Genomic DNA, 17,882 nt, shown 5'->3' on the forward strand with positions numbered 1-17,882 from the left:
TTGTTACCCTCTTTCTAAATTCCATATATATGCGTTAGTATACTGTATTGGTGTTTTTCTCTCTGGCTTGCTTCAGTCTGTATAATAGGCTCCAGTTTCATCTACCTCATTAGAACTGATTCAAATGCATTCTTTTTAATGGCTGAGTAATACTCCATTGTGTATATGTGCCACAGCTTTCTTATCCATTCATCTACTGATGGACATCTAGGTTACTTCCATGTCCTGGCTATCATAAACAATGCTGCGATGAACATTGGGGTACATGTGTCTCTTTCAGTTCCGGTTTCCTCAGTATGTATGCCCAGCAGTGGGATTGCTGGGTCATACGGCAGTTCTATTTCCAGTTTTTTAAGGAATCTCCACACTGTTCTCCATGGTGGCTGTACTAGTTTGCATTCCCACCAAGAGTGTCAGAGGGTTCCCTTTTCTCCACATCCTCTCCAGCATTTATTGCTTGTAGACTTTTGGATTGCAGCCATTCTGACTGGCGTGAAATGGTACCTCAGAGTGGTTTTGATTTGCATTTCTCTGATAATGAGTGATGTTGAGCATCTTTTCATGTGTTTGTTAGCCATCTGTATGTCTTTATTTATTTTAATTGGAGGTTAATTACTTTACAATATTGTAGTGGTTTTGCCATACATTGACATGAATCAGCCATGGATGTACATGTGTTCCCTATCCTCAACCCTCCTCCCACCTCCTTCCCCATCCTGTCCCTCAGGGTCACCCCAGTGCACCAGCCCTGAGCATGCTGTTTCATGCATTGAACCTGGACTGGTGATCTATTTCACATATGATAATATACATATTTCAATGCTATTCTCTCAAATCATCCCACCCTCGCCTTCTCCCACAGAGCCCAAAAGACTGTTCTATACATCTGTGTCTCTTTTACTGTCTTGCATGTAGGGTTATCATTACCATCTTTCTTAAATACTCTAATATTAAGTAGGCTAATTGGTGAGGATCTTAACAGATACACTATCAGATTAAAAAATTCACTTTGATTCCTAGTTTTCTACGTGCTTTCTTTCTTTTTATTATAAGTCAGTGTCATATTATCCAGTACTTTCCTAGCATTTGCTATATATATGAGTATACAATTTTCCTCACAGTATCTGTTAATAAGATAGATTAAGTTAATCATTTTTTTTTCTTTTTCATTGTGACTTATTACTAGATATTAAGTACTCTTGGTACTGCCATCCCTCTGGAAGATTTAAAACTGCCTGTTCATGACTTAGATCACCACCCATATGTTCCATCTCTCCCTAATAAGACTAATTCCTGTCTCCCTTTCAGCATTCATCACCCTCAGGATTAATCCCATCCTGCCCTACATCTCTATTTATCTCCATTACCAAAAGAAGCCCAAAATCTTATAGATCACCCTTTATCACCTGGACTCTTACCTAGGTATGGCTATACATCTCCTACTGTGATTCATTCATCTTCCTCAACCTTACAAATTCTTCCAGGACCTAGAGTCAGCAAAATGTTGCACATTTTCAACTGTCTCTTTTAACTCCTTGAAAGTATCTACATTTGCTGTTTTCCCCCTGTGAAAGTAAAAATGTTGGTTGATCAGTCGTGTCTGACTCTTTGTGACCACATGGATCTAGCCTGCCAGGCTCCTTTCTCCATGGGATTCTCCAGGCAAAAATACTGGATTGAGTTGCCATTCCCTTCTCCAGGGGATCTTCCAGACCCAGGGACTGAACCCAGGTCTCCTGCATTGCAGGCAGATTCCTTTACCATCTGAGTCATCAGGGAAGCCCTCTTAAATTGTGGTGTTTCCTTTCCCTACTTCTACAATGATGCTAGAGTTAGGGTGGTTGTCTGTGGCACAATATATTTTCCAAAGATGGCCACATCATTATGAGTTCTATCCACACACTGTTCATACAGTAATGATGTTGACACTCTTTCACTGGGATATGGCATTTTGTATTCTTTTCTCTTGGTTGCAGATGAACCCTTGTAATTCTCTAGGATGTGGCAGAGAAATTGTCACATGAATTCTAAGGTGGAGCTCCAGGAATGCAACTGGTGCCTGGCTCTCTTTCCCTTCCAGCTGCTTGCCCCTGGGAACCCAGCCTCCATGCCTCGAGGACATCCAGGCCACGGAGAGAGGCAAGTGCCTGTGCTCAGCCAATGGTCCCAGCTAGAAGGGAATGAAACATCACGAATTCCAGCCCTAGGCTTTATGCTTTCTGAGTGGGGCTTCAGACCTTGCAGCATAGAGACTGAATGTTTCTATGGCTTGTCTGAACTGACTTGAAGAAACTATAAAGGATAATAAATGATTGCTGTTATTTTAGCTTTTTTTAAAATTTAATTTTATTTTTTTTTAAATTTTATTTTATTTTTAAACTTTACATAATTGTATTAGTTTTGCTAAATATCAAAATGAATCCGCCACAGGCATACATGTGTTCCCCATCCTGAACCCTCCTCCCTCCTCCCTCCCCACACCATCCCTCTGGGTCGTCCCAGTGCACCAGCCCCAAGCATCCAGTATCGCGCATCGAACCTGGACTGGCAACTCGTTTCTTACATGATATTCTACATGTTTCAATGTCATTCTCCCAAATCGTTTAGCTTTTGAGTTAATTTGTTATACAACAATAAATAACTAATAGAAGTCCTTAATGTTTCTCATTACTGTTTCCAGATCACTACCCCACCTTCCCTCTCATAGAACCCAAGATTCTTTGAAGCTCAGGTTCTTTCAATACATCATATGCCATTTTTGTTTTTTGGTATCCTTCATCTCTGGGATATTTTAGCTGCTAATTTGTCACCTCTTTTCCTAACGACTCATGAGTCATACATTTTGCTACATCAGTATTCCCAGAGAAAATGTTTCCAGTACCCCCAGGCCTCTTATCCTGAGATTTCTACTTCCAATACACCTGTTCTCTTTTGCTATCAGCCCTCTGGTTTTTACTCTCGATGTTGCCATTACCAATAATTGCAGCCCCTTCATAACCTTAATTTTAATTTCTGACTACCACCTTAAATCATTCCAACTCACTCCCTCTGCACCCCATTTTTAACAACTCCTATCCAAATGAGCCTTCCAATAAATTAACCCATATCAAACTCCACTCGTGCTTCACTTCCTTTCTTTCCTATCTGTGAATTCTTGGTCCATCACTGCAAACACTTCCATATCTTTGCCACTATTTCTTTTTATTCCTGGCAAAATTTCACACCTAATTAACCCCAGTCCTCCATGAGCACCACACCTTAAACATGAAGGGAAAGTAACCAGAAAAAAGTATTCAATGATACCGACTGGTCTCACATTCATCATGCCTAACACACTTTAACAGCACTTTGGGGGCTCATAAAAGCTTAAAATGCTTTGGAGGCTCCTGCTAATCACATCATATTTCCCTTAACTTTTTGACCTCTCTCACAGAAGTTTCTTTCCCTCTCTTGATGCACATGTGATGGCTTTTTTTCTTGTTTTTATTGAATGAGAGCACTCACAGTTCCACACTGAACTACCTACATTTGTATATTCATATTTTGCCTTTCCTTTTATTACACTCTATGCTCTACACTTCCCAAATCAGCTCTTCTGCTTCTGTAGTTATTTCTATCTCCTCTTTCCAACTCAAAGGTTCACTTGAAGCATCTTTTTTTTTTTTTTTTTGTACCATTAGATTTCCTCACTACTGGACCATCTCCATCATCATATATGCATGCTTAAAAAATAAATAAATAAACAAATTTACTCACCCCAACTATGTCCTACTTTTGTGTTCATTTATTTAGAAAAATGTTGGGAAAACATTTCCTGCACTTCCTTTCTCCACTTCACAATATCTTATATTCTCTTGAACCCATTCCAATAAGCTTGAACTCCTACTATTCCATCAAAACCTCACCTGAGGTCATCTATGAACTCCAAGATGCCTAGTCCAATGGTAATTTCTCACTCCTTATCTTTGTACCTGGAACAACAGCAGCTAACACAACTTGCTCTTATGTGCTGTTTTAAAACTTACAGACTTCCAGGTAAAAAGGGAACAAGTTCTGGAGATTTAATATATAGCATATAGAAGTGGTACAGTAATAAAGAATCTGCCTGCCAAGGGATGCGGGTTCAATCCCTGGGTCAGAAAAATCTCCTGGAGAAGCAAATGGCAACCCACTCCAGTATTATTGCCTAGAAAATCCCACGGACAGAGAAGCCTGATGGGCTACAGTCCATGTGGTCACAAAGAGTCAGACATGACTGAGCAACAGAACAATAGTGATTATAGTTAATAATACTGTATTGTACACTTGCAAGTTTCTAAAAGAGTAGACCATACACACAAAAAAGGTAACTTTGTGAGGTGATGGACTTGTTAACTCACCTTATTGTGGTAATCATTTTGCAACAAATGTATACATCAAATCTTCACAATATATGCCTTTCACATATACAATGTTACGTGTCAATTATATCTCAACAAAGATGGAGAAAAAAATTTTTTTCACTTGTTTTCTGGGAATAATTTAAATCCCCCATCTCAAGGCTTTTGTTTTGTATTTTTTTTCCCCAAGTGGTAAGACTGTGCACCAAAAACTGTTGAGCCTGTGCTCTAAAGCTGGGGAGACTCAACTACTGAGCCCTCCTGCTGCAATTACTGAAACCCACATGCCTGTGCTCCACAACAAGAGAAGCCATGGCAATGATAAGCTTGTTCACTGCAACAAGAGAAAAGCTTGTGCACCAATGAAGACCCAGCACAGCCAACAATAAATCAAGAAATAAAATTATTAAAAAAAGAAAGAATCTTTAGAAGTCAAATACTCTAGGGAATTATTAAAGAGAGGCCATTTTTTCTAAAATAAAATTTATTTTTATTTATACAAATGGAGAAGGTGAGTAAGCATTGGTTATTTTTCTCCCTATAAAGTTTGTTTACTCCAATTTGCCTATTTATTTCAGGAAAAAGCCACTTTGTGGTCAGCAAAGTTGGCTGTTGTTTTATCAATGCAATTTCACTCTGTTGTTTGTTTAATAAGAATTTAAATTGCACAATAGGATGCAGATGGTGGGTTTTAATTGGATTGTTTAGAAGGAGGTGTCCTTACAGTATGAATAGCTGTATTTGGACAGAGTTCACTCCCTGATGGCAGTCATTTGGCCCTACTATTTATTTGCACAAATTACATCAAAGGTTTACAGCACCTTCAGAGAAAACTAAAATTGAAGTAAAAGATAAATGTTAAAAATGGAAGTGACAAAAAGAAAATAAACCAAGCATGAGAACACAAAGTGGTACCAGGAATGAGGCAAAACTCAATGAATCGGGTTAGCCATAAGCTTTTCAACAGACAAAGAAAAAGTAAACTCTGTTAATTACATAATTCAGTTTTCTGAAAGTAAACAAAATTTCCAAAAGATACATGAGTCTTTTATGAGCATCAATGAGGACTTCCTCAGAGGGATAATCACTGCATGATGTACATAAAATTATCCTTGACAGTGTCATTTATATAAGCTCTATTAATGTTTACAGCTTCTTTCACACTGACACTCAGATGTATATGCTACTGCTCTAAAGTGAACTAGAATAAGCAAGAATTCTTGTGGCATATGTGACATCATCCAGATATCGCCCTCCCAGAGTATTTTTGACGTAGAGATGGAGCGCAAATATCTTCAGAGGAAGATGGAAATCCTTCCCCTGAATTGTGGATTGTCTCAACTAAGCTTCTGATACATACTGAGTAGTCACCAGCTCAAGGCTGTGTGCCCTTGGCATACAGTATGGATAGATCTAATCTATGTTTCCTAGTGAGGACCAATCCTATGACATCACAGATAATGGCTTGTGGGTAGAATTGATATTCTCTTTGAAAGCTTGAGATTTACAAGGCATCTGCCTAAATAGAAATATGCTTTCCTTCATTTCATTGAAACTGTCTCTTACAGGTAAACAAAGTAGTTGGGAAACCAGAATGACACCAAAGAGGTTGGCTATTGAGTAAGAGCAGAAAATTACAGTTGTGTTAGGAAGCAGAACATCAGTCAAGGAATTTAACAACAGCGCGTGTGTGCACACAACAGTAAACCCATATATATGTTAAATATTTGCTAGGAAAGTGCAAGATTTTAGTATTGTTTTGGCTATTGAAGATGTCATTGAGGAGTCCTAAATGACTCCAAACTAAAATTGGGTGCCTTTTCTATTCATGAATTTTAAACTGCCGCAAAGTTTCCATCACCTCAGGTTCCATTTCTGGTTTCAGATACATGTTCAAGAGTTGATACTGATTCTTATTTGTAATACTGAAGTCTTCTAGATCCTGTTCAATTAAACAAATCAGCAGTGCATGACAAACAGCTTCCAATCACATAAAATCACTCCTGCCTTGTTAAAATCTTATTTGTTATAGGAACTCTTAAAAACCTAAGGTGCCTCCAAGGAAAAATTATTACTACTCATATTGCAACAGGAAATAATGCTCTGTATAAATCGATACTAGCAGGGATGCTCTTATTAAAAAGGGATCCACAGGTCAATTGGTAATTTCCAGTTGACAGAATAATTCAGTAGGGCACACTGTGCCCTTATGGTGGCTAGTGATCATTTTCAGAAAGAGTAGGAGTTCAGTCAGGTTCTAATAGAAGCAATTTGCAATAGAAAAAAAAAAAAAAAAACGGAATCAAAGTTTGGTATACCATATTGTTTCAGATATTTTCATTTTTAAAAATAGCTTTGTTAAGGTATAATTGATATGCATAGAACTGCATATATTTAATGTGTACAATTTGGTGTTTTGACACAGTTAAATACCCATCACACTATTGACTCAGTCAAGATATAGATATATCTAAGGCTTCCCATATAGATCAGTCAGTAAAGCATCTGCCTACAATGCAGGAGACCTGGGTTCAATTCCTGGGTTGGGAAGTTTCCCTGGAGAAGGAAATGACAACCCACTCCAATATTCTTGCCTAGAGAATCCCATGGACAGAGCTGTAGCCTGGTAGGCTACAGATGCGACTTAGTGCTATCTTGTAACCCTTTCCAAAATTTCCTTTTGTCTTTTATGTTTTGTTTTGCTGTTTTGTATGTGGAAAGAGCACCTAACATGAGATTTAGCCTGTGAACAAATTTTGAAGTAAACACCACTGTGCTGTTCACTACAGTCTCTGCATTGTACAGCAAATCTCTAGAACACACCTTGTGTAATTATACCTTCATACCTTTCCCTACTCCCCAGCCTTTGGCAATCATGGTTGTATTCTCTGCTTTTATGAATTTGACCATTTTAGACTTCTCATATAAGTGAAATCTTAAAATATTTATCATTCTGTGTTTGGCTTATTCCATTTAGCATAATGTCCTTCAGGTTCATCCTTGTTGCAAATGGCAGAACTTTTTTCAATTTTAAGACTGAATAATATTTCACTGCATATGTATTACATGTGTTTATACCATCCATGGGATTTTCCAGGCTAGAGTACTGGAGTGGATTGCCATTGCCTTCTCCAATATGTATGTGTGTTGTGTATGTATGTATCCATTGCATATATGTGTGTATATATATATATATATATATATATATATATATATATATAATTTTCTTTATCCATTAATTTGTCAGTGGGAGTGCTGAATCATGTGATAGTTTTATTTTTAATTTATTGAGGAACCTCCATACTGTTTCTTATACCTGCTACACCATTTCACATTTCTACCAATGGTAGGCTCCAATTTTTCCACAACATTGTCAACACATTGTTATTATTATTTTGATAAGAGCCATCCTAAGAAATGTGAGGTGATATCTTACTGTGGTTTTGATTTGTATTTCCCTGAGGATTAGTGACTTTGAGCATCTTTTCATGTATGTATTGACAATTTGTATGTCTTTTGAGAAATTTATATTCACATCATTTGCCTTTTTAAAATTGGGTTATTTATTTATCATTGAGGAGTTCCACCCATATTTTGGATGTTAATCCCTGACAGATATATAGTTTGCGAATATTTTTTCCCCATTCTACAGCTTACCTTTTCATTCTGTTGATTGTTTCTTTTGCTGTGCAATAGCTATTTAGTTTAATGCCTCACTTGCCTACTTTTGCTTTTGTTGCTTGTCATTTTGGTGTCATATCCAAGAAAGCGTTACCAAGACTAAGTAAAGTAGATTTTCCCCTATGCTTTTCTTTAGGAGTTTTACAGTTTCAGTTCTTATATTTAAGTCTTTAAAAGTCCATTTTAAGTTGGTTTTGTGTGTGGTATAAGATCAGAGTTCAATTTAATGTTTTTTACATGCAGATATCCAGTTTTCCAACACCAGTTGTTTAAAGGACTATTTTTTCCCCCTATTGTGTGTTTTTTGTATCCTTGTCCAAAACCAGTTGACAATGTGTGTGGGGGCTATTTCTGGACTCTCTATTCCATTGGACGACAGAGGATGAGATGGTTGGATGGCATCACCGACTCGATGGACATGAGTTTGGGTAAGCTCCAGAAGTTGGTGATGACAGAGAAGCCTGGCATGCTACAGTCCATGGGGTGGCAAAGAATCGGACACAACTAAGTGACTGAACCGATATGCTTATCTGGCAGATATATTCTTTAGCATTAGAATTGAAATTGAGCTATAAAGAATCAGTGACAGGTGATTGTCTTAGCTAGACCAAGGAAATGTTTCACTGAAGGAAGCTGGGGCTCCTGAAGTCACAGGCCTAGAGATGATACCAGGAAATAAAAGATGCATGGGATCGAGGTCTCTGATCTTAGGCATCTTCTTCTGTGCAGAGTGCTGCTGACAGGCAATCAAATCCTCCAAAAATTCTTGCTAAAATTCAGATTCTGATTATGATTGGGGGCAGTATGTGGAGTCTGAGTTTCTAACAAAGTCCTAGATGATGAAGGTGCTGCTATCTAAGGAACACATTTTGAGTAGCTAGACTTTTCAGTTTCATCTAAATCACTTTCTCCTATGTTCACAAGAGTTATCCTTTTATAAAGAAACACTGTCAGGAAGGCATATTGCAGCCTATCTAATTGTTTGTTATTTAATTCCATAAATAAGAATAGCAGCTGGCACTTCTTAACACTTGTTGCTGTTCAGTTGCTAAGTGGTGTCTGACTCTTTGTGACTACATAGACTACAGCACACCAGGCTCTGTCCTCCACTACCTCTCGGAATTTGCTGAAGTTCATGTCCATTGATTTGGTGATGCTATCTAACCATCTCACTCTCTGTCACTGTCTTCCCTTTTTGCCCTCAATCTTTCCTTGCATCAAGGTCTTTTCCAATGAGTCAGCTCTTTGCATCAGGTGGCCAAAGTATTGGAGCTTCAGCTTTAGCATCAGTCCTTCCAATGCATACTCAGACTTGACTTCCTTTAGGATTGACTGGTTTGATCTTGTGGTCCAAGGGAACCTCAAGAGTCTTCTCCAGCACAATTCAAAAACATCAAAGAAAGCACTCAGCCTTCTTTATGGTCCGACTCTCACATCCATACATGACTACAGGAAAAACCATAGCTTTGGCTATATGGACCTTTGTTGGAAAAGTGATGCTTTTGCTTTTTAATACAATGTCTAGGTTTGTCATAGCTTTTCTTCCAAGAAGCCAGCTGTCTTCTAATTTCGTGGCTGCAGTCATCATCTGCAATGATGACTTACCACTTACTACATAACAATTGAACTTCGTATTTGATTTAATTTTTGCAAAACCATATGAGGTAGGTGCCATTCTTATTCTCACTTTTGGATGAGGAAACTGAGACACAGGGGTTAAAAACGTTACCAGACCAAGCGGTCAATAGTGGGGATTAAACTGACACCAAAGTGTGGATGCCTGAGCCTAGGCTCATAACATTTGGTCTCTGTTAAACTGCCTAAGCAATGAGTCTGAAGGGGTGAGTATTAAACTAACTAAGATTAATGTATGATCTTGAATAAATTTTGCATAGTTTACTTCTTTGAGGTGTTCTTGATTCCATTTGCTTGAATGCTATGAATAGTTTTACCTTTATACCCTATGTGGTTTAAAAGCATTATTTACCACAATCTTCCTGCTATTTAAAATATATACATACACATTTATTTTAGACCATTAAAATACAACTAAAAATATAAAGAAATCCTAAATAAAAAGAATGGGAGACATGTTCCCTAAGTTGAGTCAACTTGGTGACAGCTCAGCTTTGAGCCAATACACTCCTTTGACATAAATAAAATTCACTTTGATTTGGCTACACAATTAAACAGATGGCATCTTTTATATCATATACATTCATTCTATCACTGACTTCTGTGTAGGTGTATGATAGCATTTTTTTAAAGCAATTTTACGTGTAAATTTTAGAAGTAGCAGTTTCCTTTTTATAATTAAAGCTTACTACTCAACTATATTTCCATAAAAATAAATAGAATAAATAAAAATGAAATAAAAATTATTATATTTCACTCTAATTGGTGAAAAGGTAGCACTAGTAGACTGTGATAAGTTATGCATATATCAATAGAATACCTACTGAAAAAGCTACATGAAAGGATACACTTATTAGGGTTGACATAACACACTGTCTGTCTCTCTAGTCATGTCTAAATCTTTGTGACCCTGTGGACTGTAGTTGGCCTAGGCTCCTCCTCCTCCTAGGCTTCCAAGCAAGAACACTGAAGTGGGTTGCCATTTCCTCCTCCAGAGGATCTTCTCAACCCAGGAAGAACCCATATCTCTTGCATCTTATGCATTGGCAGATGAACTCTCTATCTTTGCTATATATAAAATAGATAAGTGATAAGGACCTACTGTATAGCACAGGGAACTGTCTATACTCAATACTTTCTAATGGCTTATATGGGAAAAGAATCTTAAAAAAGAGTGGAAATATATATATATATATATATATATATATATAACTGATTCACACTTCTGTACACCAAAAACTAACACAACATTGTAAATCAACTATATTCCAATGGATTTTTTTAAAAAAGAAGAAAAAAACACACTTAATTGAAAGCAATTCAATAGAAAAGGGATAACCTTTTTAATACATAGTGCTGCAAAGACAAAAATATAGATCCATGGAACAAAATAGAAAGCCTAGAGACAAATCCACACACCTATGGGCACCTTAATTTTGACAAAGGAGGCAAGAATATACAATGGAGAAAAGACAATCTCTTTAACAAGTGGTGCTGGGAAAACTGGTCAACTACTTGTAAAAGAATGAAACTAGAACACTTTCTAACACCATACACAAAAATAAACTCAAAATGGATTAAAGATCTAAACGTAAGACCAAAAACTATAAAACTCCTAGAGGAAATCATAGGCAAAACACTCTCTGATATAAATCACAGCAAGATCCTCTATGACCCCACCTCATAGAGTAATGGAAATAAAAGCAAAAATAAACAAGTGGGACCTAATTAAACTTAAAATCTTTTGCCCAATGGAGGAAACTACAGGCAAGGTGAAAAGACAGCCTTGAGAATGTGATAAAATAATAGCAAATGAAGCAACTGACAAAGAATTAATCTCAAAAATATACAAGCAGTTCCTGCTGCTCAATTCCAGAAAAATAAACAACCCAATATAAAAAATGGGCCAAAGAACTAAACAGACATTTCTCCAAAGAAGACATACAGATGGCTAACAAAACATGAAAAGATGCTCAATATCACTCATTTTCAGAGAAATGCAAATCAAAACCACAGTGAGACACCATCTCACACCAGTCACAATGGCTGCTATCAAAAAGTCCACAAACAATAAATGCTGGAGAGAGTGTGGAGAAAAGGGAACCCTCTCACACTGTTGGTGGGAATGCAAACCAGTACAGCCACTATGGAGAACAGTGTGGAGATTCCTTAAAAAACTGGAAATAGAACTGCCAAATGACCCAGCAATCCCACTGCTGGGCATACACACCGAGGAAACCAGAATTGAAAGAGACACATGTACCCCAATGTTCATTACAGCACTGTTTACAATAGCCAGGACATGGAGGCAACCTAGATGTCCATTGGCAGATGAATGGATAAGCAAGCCGTGGTACATATACACAACAGAATATTACTCAGCCATTAAAAAGAATGCATTTGAATCAGTTCTAATGAGGTGGATAAAACTGGAGCCTATTAACAGAGTGAAGTAAGCCAGAAAGAAAAACAACAATATAGTATACTAATGCATATATATGGAATATATATAGAAAGATGGTAACAATGACCCTATATGTGAGACAGCAAAAGAGACACAGATGTAAGGAACAGTCTTTTGGACTCTGTGGGAGAGGGTGAGGGTGGGATGATTTGAGAGAATAACATTGAAACATATATATTATCATATGTGAAATAGATTGCCAGTCCAGGTTCGAGGCATGAGACAGGGTGCTCAGGGTCAGTGCACTGGGATGATCCTGAGGGATGGTATCGGGAGGGAGGTGGGAGGGGGTTTCAGGATGGGGAGCAGATGTACACCCATGGCTGATTCATGTCAATGTATGGCAAAACCCACTACAATATTGTAAAGTAATTAACCTCCAATTAAAATAAATAAAATAATTGCAAAAATACATAGTGCTGGAGCAACTGGCTATTGTTATTCAGTTGCCCAGTCCTGTCTGACTCTTTGCAACCTCATGACTGCAGCACACCAGGCCTCCCTGTCCGTCACCATCTCCCGAAGTTTGCCCAAGTTCATGTCCATTGCCTCAGTGATGCCATCCAGCCATCTCAACCTCTGATGCCCTCTTTTCCTTCTGCCCTCAATCTTTCCCAGCATCAATGACTTTTCCAATGAGTCAGCTGTTAACATCAGATGACCAAAGTACTTTCAGCATCAGTCCTTCCAATGAGTATTCAGGGTTGATTTCTCTTAAGATTGACTGGTTTGATCACCTTGCTGTCCAAGGGATTCAGGAGTCTTTTCCAGTACCACAATTCAAAGGCATCTACTCTTTGGTGCTCTGCCTTCTTTACAGTGCAGCTCTCACAACTGTATGTGACCACTGGGAAGACCATAGCCTTGACTATACGGACCTTTGTCGGCAATGTGTCTGCTTTTCAACACACCGTCTAGGTTTGTCATAGCTTTCCTGACAAGAAGCAAATGTCTTCTGATTTCATGGCTGCAGTCATTATTTGCAGTGATTTTAGAGCTCAAGAAGAGGAAGTCTGTCACTACTTCTACCTTTTCAACTTCTATTTGACATGAAGTATGGGGCCGGATGCCATGATCTTAGTTTTTTTAATATTTAGTTTTAAACGGGCTCTTTCACTTTCTTCCTTCACCCTCATCAAGGTGCTTTTTAGTTCCTCTTCACTTTCTGCGATTAGAGTGGTATCATTCACATATCTGAGGTTGCTGATGTTTTTCTTCTGTCTATCTTGATTCCAGCTTGTAACTCATTCATCCTGGTGTTTCTCATGATGTGCTCATCATATAAATAAAACAAAGAGGGTGACAGTAGACATCCCTGTCATACTTTTTTCTCAATCTTTAACCAATCAGTTGTTCCATACAGGGTTCTAACTGTTGCTTCTTGACCTTCATACAGGTTTTGTCAGGAGACAGGTAAGATGGTCTGGTATTCCCATCTCTTTAAGAGCTTTCCATAGTTTATTATGATCCACACAGTCAAAGGCTTTGGTGTAGTCAGTGAAACAGAGATAGATGTTTTTTTGGAAATCCTTAGCTTTCTCTATGGTCCAGTGAATGTTGGCAATTTGATCTCTGATTCCTCTTCCTTTTCTAAATCCAGTTTGGACATCTGGAAGTTCTAGGTTTGCATAATGCTGAAGCCTAGCATGCAAGATTTTAAGCATGACATTACTAGCATAGGAGATGAGTGAAACTGTCTGATGGTTAGCACATTCTTTAGTACTATGCTTCTTGGGAATTGGGATGAGGATTGACATTTTCCAGTCCTGTGGCCACTGCTGGGTCTTCCAGATTTGCTGTTATATTGAATGCAACATCACCCTTTAGGGTTTTGAATAATTCTGAAATTTGTCAATCCCCTAGCTTTATTAATAGCAGTGCTTCCTAAGGCCCACTTGACTTCACTCTCCAGAATGTCTGGCTCTGGATGGCTGACCACAGCATCATAGTCATTTGGTTCACCTGGATCTTTTTAATATAATTCTTCCATGTATCCTTTCCATCTCTTCTTGATCTCCTCAGTGTCTGTTAGGTAGGTCTCTACCATTTATGTCCTTTATTATGTCCATCTTTGGAAATGGCAACCCACTCCAGTACTCTTGCCTGAAAAATCCCATGGACAGAGAGTCTCATGGGCTATAGTCCATACGGTTGCAGAGTTGAACTCTATTGAACATAAACACTGGAATAGCACTAGGGAAATAACAATGTAGCAGTTTTACAATTCAGGCCTATAAATGGCAAGTCTTCACCTGAATAGGTGGGATATGTCCCCAAATCCATGCTTGCACCTATTTTAAATTCACAACTCCCAAGAGAGGTCCAGATACACTAAAAATTCCCTTACTTGCAAATGTTCTCTGCTCAGCCTCCAAATTCACAAGTTATGCCCACAATAGATCAATGACAGTGTAAGCCCAATATCCAAATAAGACTATTACAAAAGTCAGAGACTGTTACATTACACTCATTTTCTACAGTAAAATTAGCATGCCATGTGAAATTTATTTCCATAGTGCTTCTCAAATCTGTAAACATGTCTCCCTCATCTGAAATCCAAGACCTCTATGTCCTGGATTACTCCAGCAGCTTCCTGACTTGCCTCCCTCCACACTGCAGCCATAGTGATAGGAATTCAATGTCTTCATTTCTGCTTTCTGCTTTCTGCTTTCTCTACTGGCTCTTCTTTTCAAATAGGAAAGGAGTTCAGGTTCCTTACTGTGACTTTCCTTAGTGAATGGGCACCTCTCGTTGCTCCAGCTTCTTCCCTTGGAAGACCTTATTTTGACTGTTTCCTTATGCACGGGCTTACCAGGTGGCACTAGTGGTAAAGAACTCACCAATGCAGGAGACATAAGAGACGCAGGTTGGATCCCTGGGTTGGGAAGATCTCCTTAAGAAGGGCATGGCAACTCACTCCAGTGTTCTTGCCTGGAGAATGCCCCTGGAGAAAGGAGCTTGGCGGGCTGCCATCCATAGGGTCGCAAAGAGTCAGACACGACTGAGCAACTTGGCACTTGTGCAAAATGTTCCCTTGACATCTCCAATTTTCCTGAAGAGATCTCCAGTCTTTCTCTTTCTGTTGTTCTATTCTAGTTTTATACACTGTTCATTGAAGAAGGCCTTTTTGTCTGTCTGTGCTGTTCTTTGGAAATCTGTGTTTAGTTGGGTATACTTTTACCTTTCTCCCTTGTTTTTCACTTCTCTCTTTAGCTATTTGTAAGGTCTCTTCATAAACTCACTTTGCCTTCTTGCTTTTCTTTTTCTTTGGGATGGAATGGAGCAACTGGACATGTAAGCAGAAAAAGAAAAAAAGTTATTAAGTTGAAAAGATGATCTATAAATGACCTTAAATAGTGCAATGACCAGTCATATTTTGGTTTATATGAGTCCAGTATTAATTATGTGTGTGTATGTTGTTGCTAATGTAGCATAGTCATTATAAGTAAAGAACCTGAAACCAAGCACTTTGTTTTAGATCTCGACTATGTGGTGTACTCTCTCTGGGACACTGAGTAATTTGCATGTTACTTAAACTCTTTGATCCTAGGATTCCTTATCCAGAAACTGGGAAAAATTGCCTACTTCATATGTTTATGAGAATGAAGTTAACATATGTAAATATCTTAGAAATGTGCTTGGCACATTGTAAATATTGATGATATTAGTTATCATCATTGCATTTTTCATAAAATTTCATGTCTTGATATTTTTTCAATAACTTTTCCATGATACTACTGCTAAGTCGCTTCAGTCGTGTCCGACTCTGTGTGACCCCATAGACGGCAGCCTACCAGGCTCTCCATCCCTGAGGTTCTCCAGGAAAGAACACTGGAGTGGGTATCCATTTCCTTCTCCACAAACCCTTAAATGTCCTTTTATATATCAAAATACTATTTTGATTATATTTCAGTTCAACTAATATAAAGATTATTTCCCCCATATTTGGGTTCATTTGTTTTAGAGTAGACTGTTAGCAATGGTTATAAACAATCTGAGACTTTATAATATTTATTTTTAAAATATCTGTGACATGTATCTGATTGATTTTTGTGATCAATATGAACTGTCTTTAATAAAGTCCACTGTTTTCAGTTCATTTGTATCTTAATCTTGTACACACGAGGTTTTCACCTTTTGCAAAATGTGAATTGTGCTCTGTCAAGGACTAGGATTTGCTCTTGGGTACTGACTTCCCTAGTGGCTCAGATGGTAAAGTGTCTGCCTATAATGCAGGAGACCCAGGTTCGATCCCTGGGTTGGGAAGATCTTCTGGAGAAGGAAATGGCAACCCACTCCAGTACTCTTGCCTGGAAAATCCCACAGACAGGGGGCATGGTAATCTACAGTCCATGGGGCCACAAAGAGCTAGACACTACCCAGCGACTTCACTTTCACTGAGATTGGTCTTAGCCCTTCTGAAATCCACCCTGGTCCTTCCCATCTCAGTTCCTGGACAGGAAATGACTTTGCACTGATGTCCAGGGATTGATCTTGTGTGATTCTGCTGGATTGAAATGGGACCATCTTTCCCTACCACCTGGATTGTTTACTGATACAGAAGAGATGGTGGCAGAGATGAAAACCCAAAGTTCCCAGACTGTAACTGTTGACATTAAGGATAAAACAACCAGTAGAAAGAGCAAAATGTGTTCACCTAGGAATCAGGACAAGCAAGATTTTATGAACCAAAGGCAAGTCCAAATGAGCTCAGGGTGACAGCAGCATGTGGCAACTTGAAGTCAGATCTTAATTTCCTGCCTGAGAATTGAACCTGGGCTGTCTGGGTAAAAACCAGGAATCCTAACCATAAGACCACCAGGGACTGGTGGCTAGTAGCAGATCCCTTGCTCTAGACTTCTCTGAAAAAAAGTTTTACAAGAAGACTGAAATAGTAAAATAGGCACAGAATTTGACAGAAGACAAGCAGAACTACCCATCCAGACAAGAGTGTACATCGTCTAATGAGGATCCCTAAAAGGGTAGTTTAAATTGGTTATATGGGAGCATCTTCTGGGTCTTTTTTCCTTTGGCCAACCATCTTGCTTCATTTCCCATATCTTATCTGACCCAGGGCCCTTCTGATATACATGCATATCTTTTAGCTAAGATGGATTCCAGTGGGAAGGTCTCTAGGAGATTAATAGCACATAGTATGGGGTAGTACTCTCTCCCTTTCTCACCCCTGAGAAACCTTTCTGCAAGTGTTTATTCAAGGAGGTCTCCTTGACCTCAAGAATTATAGATATGATCATCTTGTCTTTTACTCCAGCAGGACTCAGATCCTCTCTGCTCCCGCTATTTTTCCTTGAAATATGAGAGAGAGACAAGTTCCAATTTGCTCAGCCTGACAAATTCCAGCTGATCAGCCCAGGGACTTATCTATCTGCTTTCTCACAAAGAGACAAAAGGAAAGTCAATGCTTATTAGGTTTTAGGAGGAACCTGGGGAGAGTTGCTTTGGATAAAAGTTCACTGGAGGAGAATGAGTTCAAGGTTGGGGCAGGTTCTCCTTGGCTGCAAGGGTGGCTAGTGCACTATTGTTGGGGTAGGGAGGGCCCTTCCTTCCTTTTCTTAAAAGTAGGAGATGAAATTCCCATGTGAAAAATGTTCTCCTTGTAGCAGATCAAAAAGTAAATTCTTACCAACAGGGACAAGAACTTGAGAAGAGAATTCTACACAAAGAATTCTACACAAATAGACTTCCCTACTGTTGTCCTTTCT

General features: G+C 38.6%; 1 non-coding gene across 1 annotated transcript; it reads left to right on the forward strand.

Annotated features, from left to right (window-relative positions):
- The first annotated feature begins 16,353 nt into the window (after positions 1-16,353).
- TRNAY-AUA (transfer RNA tyrosine (anticodon AUA)) lies at positions 16,354-16,425 on the forward strand. The gene has a single exon. It is a non-coding gene; the product is annotated as a tRNA-Tyr (tRNA).
- Positions 16,426-17,882: the final 1,457 nt, after the last annotated feature.

This window comes from Bos indicus, chromosome 4 (assembly GCF_029378745.1).
Source record: "Bos indicus isolate NIAB-ARS_2022 breed Sahiwal x Tharparkar chromosome 4, NIAB-ARS_B.indTharparkar_mat_pri_1.0, whole genome shotgun sequence".
Lineage (NCBI taxonomy): Eukaryota > Metazoa > Chordata > Mammalia > Artiodactyla > Bovidae > Bos > Bos indicus.